We start from the raw sequence: 10,638 nt of genomic DNA on the forward strand, positions 1-10,638 counted from the left end.
TATCCTCATATAATTCAGTTATAAAATAAAATATCCTGAATATCAGGTAGAAAACTATAAATGTTAAGACTACAGAGACACCCTCTGTAACTTTGTCTTAATTTACACTCATCTACCAGCAAGTGCTTAATACTTCTACCTATTATCTCCAAAATAATGTCCTAATGCAACATATACTAACATACCTGTTCTCAAGTCATTTTTGCTGCTGGGAACAGCACTGGCTTACATGTAGGACCATGCTGTTCAACTCTGCTGACAAACTTGATATGTTTTCAAGTGTCTAAAATAAAATTGCTCAGCTAGAAAACTAACTGCCAAACTGAAGCCAACAGAAAGAGAAGAGGACTGAGTAGGGAGCCATAACAGCTCTCTGCCCACTTTCCATCTCCTGGAGTCATGCTGTGGTGGCAATCCCTGAACACTTTCCGTTTTGAAAGGACTGTAAGTTTAAATTAAGAAAAGAAAGCAGAACCAAACTATACTTGTAAAGAGGTTGAGGAACAAGATGTAAGAATACTGGAAACAGGGAGGCAGAAGAGGGTTGTGCCTATGTAGTTCCCATGTATAAAACCACAATGAGGCAATACAGGCTGCTATCAAGTAATTTGCCAGGCGTGCAAGCAGTGCTGCAGCTGCTGAGCTCAAATGACTGACCAGCACCTGACTGCAAAAGGGAAAATGGGTTCCTATAGGACCTGTTAACACTGGAGGTCAAGAGAGAAGAGGGAGAACCATTTTCCTTCATTTAAGAGGTAACTGTAAAAAAAACATTAACTTATAAGCCATGTTACTGTTTGTGTGAAGGGTTGCTCACACTAATAGCACACGTGGCTGAGAAGAGCCCATGTAAAGCGTGGAGAAGCTGCCATGACCCAGCCTCAGTGGAGAGCAAGACATGGCCTAAGCATATATGAGAGTTTTGTTGTCAGGGCAATACGGAGTGAGGCCTTTGGGGTCCTGGCTGAAACAGGGCATGAGAATCCAAGATCCCGTCTCCTGTTGTCTTCACAGAAATTAGATTTCATTTCACAGATGCCCCTCTCCATCATCAATTTCTTTTCTTATCAGAAAAAACAGCAAGTTGACTGCTTAGGTGTGAAAGACATAAATGGGTTTAGAGCTGGAGGCTTTTCCACTTCAGTCTCTGTTAAGTGGCAACTACAAGTGAAGCAGAGGAAGAACTGCTGTAAGGACCCCTTTGGTGTCAAGACAGCCTTGCAGGAACTTCATAAAAATGGCATAGTTCCTATGACTTGACAGCATGTCTGACTTAAGACCTTAGACTTGTTTATTGCCTGCAGATTTAGAGAGTCCTGGGGAGCCCGGGCTCATTCTCGTTCTTTTCTCCAAGCAGTGGCTTGACAGCAACAGGCTGCAATTAGGCTCCGGAGGATTCAACATGTAACCACTGGCCAGAAAGATTAATAGTCAATGAATTATAGCCTCATGGAGAAGAAAAATACTTGTTGTGATTGAATTCTTGTGGACATTTGTGGCAGGAAACAGCCACTAAGCCCTTGTCACTGCTTTGCACCATGCAGCTGTATTTTAGTGGCAGATGGGGCACTCTGCACTGGTAATTAACACCAGCTGAGGCCCTGGTCTTTTTGGCATGTCTTTGCATTAGTCTTTACGCAGGGTTGAACAAGTATCATGGAAGCTGTGGTTTTCAAAGTTAAAGAGAAAGAAGTCCAAATCTTGAGGACTGAAGTACACCCAAAGCTTCTAGACTTTACCAATTTAAGCCATGATGGTCACGCACATTTTAATAGCAGAGTAGTCGCTTCATATGTTCCACTGACACAATAGGTCATGATACAGTTAAGAGTTCAGTAGAGCCACCAATCCTACTGCATTAGTGATGAGAGGTTTCATATAGGACATGTATATCATCAAGATAATTGGCTGTCTGGGACCATCCCCTTCCCAGGGGATCCACAGGGAGTCACATCTCATCTCTGAGCATGGCATCTTATCTCTGTGTTTGGTACTTCTCGTAGTTAAAAAGAAACAGAAATAGCTCCTCAATAAGGACAAGTAAGAGACATGAAGAACTCTTTTTTGAGATTATTGCAACAAGGAAGTGAGTAAAATGGTGATTTATTTTTAATCACTGAAATGCTTAATCAATCTAGTTTATGTACACAGCCTGTGAGACATGGACAAAGGTAGTCTCGTAGCTCTCCACTCGGTGCTGTGAGGTTTTCAGGTTTCAGAGCTTGTTATTTTGGAATAACTTGGCCTCTGCTTGCCATCTGCTGCAGGACATCACTCTACCACAGAATCACAGAATCACTAAGGTTGGAAAGGACCTTCAAGATCATCAAGTCCAACCCAATGCCACCATGCCCCCTAAACCGTGTCCCGAAATGCCACATCCACACATTTTCTGAATACTTCCAGAGATGGTGACTCCACCACCTCCCTGGGCAGCCTGTTCTAATGCTTGACCACTGTCTCTGTAAGGAAATTTTTCCTAATATCCAATCTAAAGCTCCCCTGGCGCAACTTGAGACCATTTCCTCTCGTCCTATCACTAGTTACTTGGGAGAAGAGGCCAACACCCTCGTCGCCACAACCCCCTTTCAGGTAGTTGTAGAGAGCCATAAGGTCTCCCCTCAGCCTCCTCTTCTCCAGACTGAACAACCCCAGTTCCCTCAGCTGCTCCTCATAACACTTGTGCTCCAGACCCTTCAATGGCTTCATTGCCCTTCTCTGGACACACTCCAGCAGCTCAACATCCTTCTTGTAGTGAGGGGCCCAAAACTGAACACAGTATTCGAGGTGCGGCCTCACCAGTGCCGAGTACAGGGGCACGATCACTTCCCTACTCCTGCTGGCCACACTAGTTCTGATACAGGCCAGGACGCTGTTGGCCTTCTTGGCCACCTGGGCACACTGCCGGATCATATTCGTATCAAGTGTGGCCAACCTGTCCCTGCAGGAGGGGGATGTGACGGTGCTGCTCTGGGCCGATGCTGTGCCGGGGGGGCATGAGGGTGACCGGGGGCTTCGGGCAACTGATGCGGGGCCAGGGTGAGCCGAACTGCGGTGCGGTTACCTGGGGAGCAGGGACGTTGCTGAGCCACGGAGCCGGGGCCTGTGCAGGGCTGCAGGCTGAAGAAGGGACCTGCTCACTCCCACCTTGCATCGCTGCTCTTGAATTACAAACTTTAGCTCAATAACAACTGCAGTTGTACTTCTTTACTCTGAAGAGGCACAGGCTGACTTTTTCACCTCAGGCAGTTCAGGGACAGTGAAAGTGAAAAAATAAAGACAAAATATTGTTAAAAATAGAGAATAGGTACTCCTGGCATTTTTATAGCATTCTTTATCCAAGAATATGTGAGGCACAATTAAGATGTTCAGACCCCCCATTTCACAACAGCTGCAACTGGAGTCAATCACAGATGACACCCTGGTTGGTCATACCGTGCTTTGTCTGCTGAGCCTATCTGCTTTCTCTGCTGAAGGCTGATTTGAGACACAGTTCAAAATATTTACGTTATTCTTACTGTGTAAATAAACAGCTTGAGACTCTTGCTGCAATGTCCTTCAATAGCATTGCCATTCATGAAAGAATAAAAAAAAACAAGCAGACCTCAGTCCTTGGCCCATCAACCCGTGGAGCAGGCCGTTCACCAGAGATGCCTCTGCACTGCAATCATTACTGAATGAGCAAAAGCATTTACAGAAAAATCCATGACACCCAACCCTATGGCACAAACAGTACTGTAGTGGGTGTAGCAACCGCCATGCTGTAACTCCTATTTTAGGAGTGACCTGTTTCAGTTGCGGTAGCAGGGAAGTGGCAGGTGACATCCCTGCTCCTCGGGGTAGACATGCTGTACTCCAGAGGGCACTTCAGAAAACTCCTCCAAGTGTCCCTTTTAAGCAAGTGCGTAAAACAGCTGCGAGTATCTCAGCAACAAAAGGGCCTCGTTCACACAAATATTCAACCTGAAGGTGTTATAAAGTGGGACTTGAAGCTGCCTCTAAGAATTGTATCTGGGTACAGAAAACCAACCCGAAGCCTGCTCCTCGTTTGAGAGCCACGTGGCTCGCAGCGAGATGGCTCTTTGGCAGCTGCCTCCCCTTGCCCGTGCAGCGTCCCTGGCTCGGCTTCCCCCACAGCCTGATTTCTCACTCGTGCCCAACACCGGCAGATTATTTGACAGCCTGCTGCTATTTTTACCTTGTAGCTTCTTTACTCAGCTGTCTCAATCAGCTGCTGCTTTGTTTTTCCTCTCCCTCTGCCTGCAAGATAGCAGGCTGGAGCCTTTCAAGTCTTGCTTCTGTCCCTGCTCTCCTTGAAGGCTTCTCTGTAAGACGCTCGTTAAAGTCAGTCTCTTCTTTCTCCATCCCAAACCTTCAACAACCGAGGCATGACACGTTTGTCTTCTTGTATCTGTCTCTTCCAGCTGGATTGTGATAGAAAATGCCAATTTCTAATGCTCGCTCACATCCCCAGAAAAGACAGAGAGGCAAGAACACCCTCATTTCTCAAGACACCAGCTAAGAACCTTAAATAAGCCAAGGGAAGAAAATGATTCAGCAGTAACAGGAGGTCTCAGTAACAGATGGCAGAGTAGACAAGCTCGCTTGTATTTGCTTGCACAGCGAGGCCTTTTGTGACAGTCTTCTGGAGGGGCTGCTTCACGTGAGCAGTAATTCTACTGGCTGCAGGACAACGCTGCAACGAGAGCAGGTCCTTTGTGCATAGATCTGTACAACACTCACAGCTGCCTGTGAGTGGTTTTCACACTTTTAGCTTATATTTCTAGTAGATAAGCATGTTTTTGATGAAAATCTTTCATGTCAAGAAAATCTAATTTAGTCGTTCCTGCAGTTGTTCTCCATTTTAATTGCTAAGGCTCTTTTCTCAGAGCACACTTAATTTCAAGCTCTTTCAAAACAGAATGCTCCTATGCAGATACTTAGTTGAAAGAATGGCTTCATATCCTCCATCAGACAAGACATTAATAGGTCTTAGAAGTCAGTGACTTCTACCTTTTCTTCTATGATTTAAAGAAACAAAAGAAAGCAGAACACTCTATTGCACAGGTTCTAGGCAACAACAAAAAAAACTATCGGATGTTGAACAATAACACACAAGTTGTGTGACTAGGAGTAAGGTGTAGGGTTAGCGGTTTTCTTGTTAAGCGTAAGGCTATGACCACTAGATCACCATATATCCCAATTATAAGATATCACCTGCTTAGTAAGCAGGAATAGAATATTTCAACAGCTCTTAAAATACTGTCTTTTTTCAGGTGCCCAGTCGGTGCTATCTCTGACCTTTGTCCAACCCAAAGTTTCCCCCCACGAGGCACGCAGGTACTGGCAGGTACCACTGCCAGACCACTGCTGTCGTTTCACTGTCCTTCCGCTCTGTGCAGACATGACCACCCTTAATTCTCCCAGAACTGTGCAGCATACAAGGTGACCTTGGGTATGTAAAACTCATTACAGACTCCCGTTAGAAATCTCATCCTCCAGCAGTTGTTAAAAATGAAAGATGCTTTAATAAATTATATGTCAGCCACAGGATAATACTCCAAGCTTCCCCTTCCATGTGCCGTTGCAACCATGTCGTAGGCATACCCACAGGTTTAACATTTCCAACCTAAAACTAGCCAGGTCTATTTTCTTCTAACCTGGAATGCTAAGGGTTGTTTCTGTCTCGTTGTGGGTTATCCATCCAATGTTACAGTCTTGTGAAATGGCTGAGAAGTGGCTCTCATGCCACGCTCCTCTGTTAAGTGGGATTCCTCTTGGCCCATGTTACAGAAAAATGTTCAAAACAAATAAATACCTGGGTGCTTGAGTTTCTATAGCTCCATGTGGCAGTGGTCTAATTTTCCTCCCTTGTTTTAATGATCATTTTTTCTCATATGATCTATGCTAGCAGAATTTTTAAGAACAGGTATCAACAGGTATACCTGTATTTATAGTTCCTATTTAAAACATTTTTTTTCTATGCAAATGCAGTGACATGTTTTCTAACTTTCACAGTTTTACTGTTTTACAAACAAGTATTTTTACGTGTCTAACGGCCTTACTGTTCAGTGAGTTGTGAATGTAATAAATGTCAGTTTGAAACGCTTGGCCACTTTTAAAAATACCCTATCCTTGGAGGCAAAGAAAAAGCAAAACCAATCAGAAGATGATGCTAGGAAGACCATAAAGCTTTGTTTATATAAATCACCTGATGTACGTGTTTAGGCAGAGGAATTCATTGAAATACCTTGCTTATAAAAGCCTAACTCTGAGGTCAGATTGACTTAGTCAAAAAAACCCTAGGACAATCTTTTTATCTGGGTAGGAAACAGAAGCAGAACAAATACATTGTGTGTGGAGGATTGACAGATGCCTCTTTCAGAGGACAGAAGAATTAGACTGTGTGTTAGGTTTAGGTTTTAGGGCTAAGATGAAAAGCACGTGACCCTTGCCACACTTTGTCTTAACCCAGCCCTGCATGTATCCCATTCAAGGTGGGATTTTGATAACATTCAAGGTACTGAAAGGCATGATTTTAGTGGTGAACAAACTTCCAGTTTTCTGATTTCCCTTGAAATGAGCAGTGCACCAGTGTGAATGTCTTGGGGGAATACAGAGGACTTGCAGGCAGAGTTTTGTGCAAGCAAGAATGTGTCTAAACACTTGGGTCAGTTTACATGCACAAAAGAGTGTTATAAACTTCTCTCCAGCTTTTTCCTAGGAATAAAATTGCTTAATGGGGTGCTGTTCTGTTTTCAGACACTCACTTCTGTGTGTATAGACCATACATGGAACATTTGACTACCCAAAAGAGACTGTGCTGGAAAATTATGAGTCTGTGCAGAGAGCTGCAATGCATAGTGATTTGCAGCCTTAACTACAGCAGTTGGAATGGGTAACAGATGCAATGATTAAGAAATACAGCCCAACAAAAATTACTGCATTTTTCCAGGAGTGACATGATACATAAAGCTGATGAAAAATCCTCTAAGAATCTACTGCCTATAGTGTTTTTATCAATTAAATTAAAAGAAAAAGGCAGGGCTATTAATTTACAAGGCAGTGGATTGATATAGCTTACATTGCTAATAGTGAACCCAAAAATCTCTGTGTTCAAAACTATTTGAATTGGCCTTTGTAATTAGTCATTTACCATGACTGTCTCCAACCTAGATGCTGCTAGCTTACCCAATGTATTTAGGTAACCTCTTCTGTTAAAAGCTTCCAAAAAAGCAACAAAGACTTCCAGAGATAACCAAAGACTTCACAACAAGCAGAGACCTTTTTTTCACAGCACATAAATTGTTCATATTAATGCATGAAATAAAAATTGCAAAACAAATAAAGAATGTTTGCATAACAACTATATTTGAAGAGCCACCAGAGGCTGCTAGAGACTGAACCTTGCACCCATTGCCCTCCCCATTATTACAAGTTTGTTGGTCCCCCTTGCAGTGTTACTTGTCTTCAACAGCCAGAAGGTCTGTAGTGCCTGTTTTTCCTATGTGACAGCTAGGATCATAATTAACTAACCGTATTTTTCTGCGATAACCCATATGCAGTCTTTCCCAGAACAAGAATGTGAAATGTGAATTAAATTCTGCTTTGAACTATCCCATTTAAAGCTTAGCTTTTCTAAATATACACAATGGAGAAAGCACTGAAGTCCTTTGGCCATATTATTATTTTTTAAATCATATGTGAAAGCATGCAGGTTATTTTACCAAGGAGATAACATTTCTACCCCAAATACCTTGCAGTCTCCAGAGGTCTAAAAAGGCACAGGTACATTTGCTACAGGCTGAAGGACTTTGTTGAAGGTGCATGGTAATGCTAGAAAATCAAATTTCACATATTATTAAACACGTTGTCCAGTTTTTTTCTGTAACTCTGAAACCCTCTGGCATTTGACGTTGTGGAGCTACTAATGCTTTTCTGAGTGGGAAGGGCATTGGCGGTGGCTATACAAGGGTGGACATTTTTTTCTTCCCTCTCTCTATACCCCTTCACATTCCCTAAATCCCATATTCTAATGGATGGAGCAGTCCTCTAAGGTTAAAGTCAACCTACCCACACATCAAATAAGAAGGACAGAGACCTTGGTCTGTCCAGACAACAGTAGAGCCAAGGCTACCCCAGCCCTACTAAACTGTAGGGGTTAACATTAGGGCTACAAAGAAAATACATTTGGGGAATGCATGCAAAGGGTAGATGGCCTCCAAGTTTTTGTCATAATGTAGAAAAGGCAATAAAGAGTGGGCTGAATGGGGGATTCTCATACCAGAAACATTAATTCTGAGCTTCGATTTGTATTCATGCTGTGGGGAGGTGCTGGTTTCCAAGAATTATCACTCCAAGCCTTATGCTATTGACTTTTGCGTATCTAAGAAGTTATATAGCTGGATAGATTTTAAGCTTCTGGTAACCATCTACATTTTTTCTTCTTTTAGATACAAGTAAATATATACAATGATACTTTAGTGCTTTCTTCTAAGCTCCGGAATAGTTTCTGTATGTGTATTACAATAAAATAATGTAACTAAATAACAGCAGATTCATTGAAAGTGGCATAGTCTAGGCTAGGTTATTAGCATAGCTTTGAAGTTCTTTACTGTTGCTGTAAATGTCAGCAAAAGAACAGTTTTCTTCCAGATCAATGCAGAATTACTTACTTTGATTTTAAACCAACAGTAGCAGCACTTCCTGTTAGTCTAAACAATAAATTACAGTAACAACAATAAAGCATCATTTGGCACTATGGGATACAGGTTATGTTCATATACCACCAATGCCTGTGCATCAGCATAAAACTGCTCTCCTGTTGCAGTTCAGAAAAACTTAAAAAAAAATTAAGTCTACCAACTGGATTTTTATTAGCTTGGCTATTTAAGTCAGAAAGCAATAAATGTTGTTTATCTTAAGAATGGAAGAACCCCAAGAACTTGATTTAAGCAGTTGAATAAATATGAGTAAGGAAAAAGGAGAAGACACATTAAGGGCATTACCAAAGTTTTACCAGCTAAAAGCTTGTTAAAAGTGAAGCGTGATGAATAAAAGCAATGCCCAAGTTGCGGTGTTGGTGCCCCTGGGCCACCACCAGCCAGCTGTCCGTCCCTGGGCAGGGCATCGTCTCCAGGCGGGGAGTGCGGAGTGGGTATATTCCCCAGGATGGGCCAGGCAGGTATCAGTGGTTGTTAACAGTCCTAATGGGTCTGCCTAAAGTGGGGCTTATAGTCCTTCCTCCTGCTCAGAGAGGATCAGCTATACCCCCTGTCACTCCTGGCAGGGGACTGTCCCACTGGTTCTTTCAAAGGGGTTTCCGCAGCTTTCTCAAGACAACTGGCTCTGACTTTCAAATTAGAAACCTTCCTTAATGCCACTTCGGAATATGTCCTCTTGCCATTTAAGCTCGTTGCTTGTCTTCCCCCTCTGAACATGGAGAAGAGGTGATTCCCTGCTCCTCTGAAGATGCCTTTTACACATTTAAAGACTTCTGTCCTTCATGTGGTGTTTTCTTCTTTAGGCTAAAGAGCCATTCATCTTTCCTGAGAACCAATCTTCCTCAAATCTATGGTTATTCTCTCCTTTAATCTTTTGACAGCTGGTCAGAAATGTGAAACTGAAAACCAGAAGTACCTGTGCTATGGCCATACCAGTGCCACAGGAGACTCACGTCATATGATGCACAGGCTGGACATTTGTCTCTGCATCTCAGCCAGCTATTGCAGCAACCTGAGGTTGCAGACCAGACAGAATAAGAGTCAAAAATAACCAAATGATATCATTTTGCAATTCTCTTATATATATTTATGTAGCTATTTTCTCCTTAATGTAAAACCCTATATTTGTCCCTGAATCATACCTTTTCATAGAAAAGTGTCAAGAACATTTTGAGCTCTAAATCTGGCATTCAGCAGAGTGGCTGGTCCCCATTTAGTCCCATTAGTCCCTTCTGGTGTTGTCTGCAAATTGAATTTGAATATCCTGTCCAGTCATCTAGAACAGTAAAGAAAATATTAAATATTACCAGACTCCAGAGAGTCTGCTCAGGATACCCTTTCATTTTGGCAATGGCTCATGAATAACTATGGTTTCATTACAGTTTTGCAGCTATCTTTGCTCTTACCCTCTTGTGGTTCCCCTAGTTTGATAATGAACATGTCATTCAAAACACTATTACAAGCCAAGGTACGACATCTTTTGCTTCCCTTCTATCACAGTGTTTCCATGTCACATAAGGCAATTAGATTTGGCAAAAGAAAGACTTGTCAGACTAATTCATATTTCTTTTTGCATTCCTTTTTTTTTTACTTAATTCTGTATGCTTAAAAATAGTTGGCTTGATGATTTCTTTCCCTACAATTTTTCTGAAATTGAAACTAAGCTGACACCTTTGCAACTCTCTGGTTCCTGCTCTTCCCTCATTTTTTCAGAAATAGGGGCACTGCATTTTCCTTCTTTAATTGCCTGGCATTCACCCATTTTCTGCAAATTCAACACAATAGTTACTGATGACTTGTGAGATTCCCACCAGCCAGCACTGGAAGGGAACTAAGGGTGAAGTTCGTCATACTAAGCAGATATTAAATACCATACTTATCTAACCATTTTACCTGACCAAAGGCTGAAGTCTTG

Source organism: Phaethon aethereus (assembly GCF_964289735.1).
Source record: "Phaethon aethereus genome assembly, chromosome: 1".
In the NCBI taxonomy this organism is placed as follows: domain Eukaryota; kingdom Metazoa; phylum Chordata; class Aves; order Phaethontiformes; family Phaethontidae; genus Phaethon; species Phaethon aethereus.